The sequence below is a fragment of the Athene cunicularia genome (assembly GCF_003259725.1).
Source record: "Athene cunicularia isolate RWA chromosome 3 unlocalized genomic scaffold, athCun1 chr3_part1, whole genome shotgun sequence".
Classification (NCBI taxonomy): domain Eukaryota; kingdom Metazoa; phylum Chordata; class Aves; order Strigiformes; family Strigidae; genus Athene; species Athene cunicularia.
This window is the reverse complement of record NW_020799097.1, coordinates 105,685,868-105,688,128: the sequence shown is the minus strand read 5'-3', so window position 1 is coordinate 105,688,128 and position 2,261 is coordinate 105,685,868.

The following is a 2,261-nucleotide window of genomic DNA, read 5'->3' as shown; positions in this document are numbered from 1 at the left end:
CCCCCATCTTTCTTCCAGCCATTTCCATATCTCACCTCTTGGGGGACTTCATTCTCTCCCCTTGCACTGTTCAAACGCCCAACATAATTAGCTGTGGGCAGGCTAAAGACTGACTGTCATGGGCTGTTGCTGGCCCTTTCAGCCACAAGAATACACCTCCTGAGATCATTCTTTCAGGATGTCAGCAAACTCAGGCAAATGTTACAAGACTGATATCATAGTTGGAAGACTGCCCAGGATCACTTTTTATACATAAAAAAAAACCAAACAAAAACCAAAAAAACCCCTACAAAAATCAAGTTTTAACTCTCGTGACTATAGAGGTGGTCTGAAGATGTAATACAGGTTCAAAATAATTACAAAGATAATGCAAAATCCAGGCTCATGCTTTGTTCCTTGTGATAGAAGAGGGAAATAAAAATGAAGGGGGAAAAAAGTGAGCAAATTGTGGGAAAGAAGCACAGAAACAGAGGAGGTGGAAAGGAAAACAGGGATGGAAAAACATAGAAAGCTCTAATTTTTATTGAAAAAGTGTGAAACAGACAAACAAAAAATAAATAAAAGCCTAAGGACTGAAGAAAAAAATAAAAGGAGGAAGAGAAGGAAGACTATCAAGATAAGCTGGGGTTGGTTACATTCAGTTTAAGCACTGCAGTGAAAAGTTCCAGCAATGGAATTACAGTCCAGATTCTTTAGATTGCAAAGTTGTTTGTGAAGAGACTGACTTTCCTCTGTGCTTACACAACACGCACTGACTTAGGAACTACCACCGCATGAATACTTACTAATGCTAAGAATGAAAGGTTGAAGTAATTCTTGTGCACCAGATGACTTGGAGGAACCTCTGCATGAGGTGGCAGAAATAAAAACTGGGTAAAAATGGAAGTGGTCAGAGCAGATGAGTAACAGTTGAGCTCCAATTCTTGTATTCTTTTATTTCCTGTTTTCTGAATGCATTGACATTACAAGTGCCCTTCAAAGTAGTTTATGTGTGTGTATATATATATACACACACACTCATGCACACACACATAAATATATGTAAGAAATGGCTTTTTAATGAAGGAAAGTTGATATCCTTTCACATGTTACCACATTTAGTTCCCTTTGTTTCATTGGAAAGGCTGGAATTCCATATCCACAGATTGAGGCAGAGGTCCACGGACAACTCTTACTGTATGGAAGTGTATCATCCTCTGTGCAGGCTGCAAGGAGGCAAGGCATTCACTTTTTAAGTGGACCTCAGTAGGAAAAATAGAAAAATACTGCAAGTCAGAAATGCTGGGTTCTGTTCCAGATTCTGGGAGGAACACACCTAGGCACAGAGTCAGCTCTTTACACAGCTTTGAAGTTTTCAGCTCCTCCTCTAGCTTTTTCTTCTTACCGTTGCAATTTCTCTCCTTGTAACCCTTACATCTCCGTGACTCCATCTCTGTTTCTCAGTCTCCTTTCAGCTTTAAATTTTTTGTCCTCACCATTGCCACGTTCCAGCTGCCAGGAACTTCTTCTCCTAGTCCTAGTCTTAGAGTCCCCTGCTTCCAAGATCCACAGGTCAGTCCCTGGTATTCCAGTTACCCCTGGGACTTCACCGCAGGACTGCTCCCCCTGGTCTCCCACTCAGCTCTCTGTCTCACCACACAAGTTTAATTCAAGCCTGTCCATGCACTGAATGAGTGCAAGGCAATTTTCAGAGGTCTGGCCAAACAGGGAGGCCATGGGTCTGGCCAAATGCTTGTGGTATGAACCACAAAAGGTGCCTCCTTGATATCAGCATTCGTGATCCTTTCCTCCTTCAGAGTAAGGACGGGCTCCAATTCCTACAGAAAAGGATGTGAATGTTTTTAAGGCAAAATAATATTCTTCTTTCTTGCCTGGGTTACTTTGGCTAGAATTATCCAAAAGTATTCAGGTAAGGTGGATACCCAGCATGGTAACTTTCAGCTGTCATAGTACTTGCTAATACTGTAATTCAGCTAGAAAACAGTGACTTAAATGGAGAGTGTAAAAACCTCACCTACAGGAAGCCTTATCTTTATTATCCATAATGTCACAACCTACTTTACAAAATAGCTACATCTACTTTGAAAATTGCAACTGAAGACCTCCGCTCACCTTAAACACATTTACAGTCTCCCAACCTTCCTAGGAGGGGGAAATTGCCACGCAGACAGAAATGGAGGCACAAATGCATTGGAGAGAGGTTTTGGAATAACACAGGGGGAATAGGGGGGAGGAACAGATCCCATGTTACCCTGAATTCC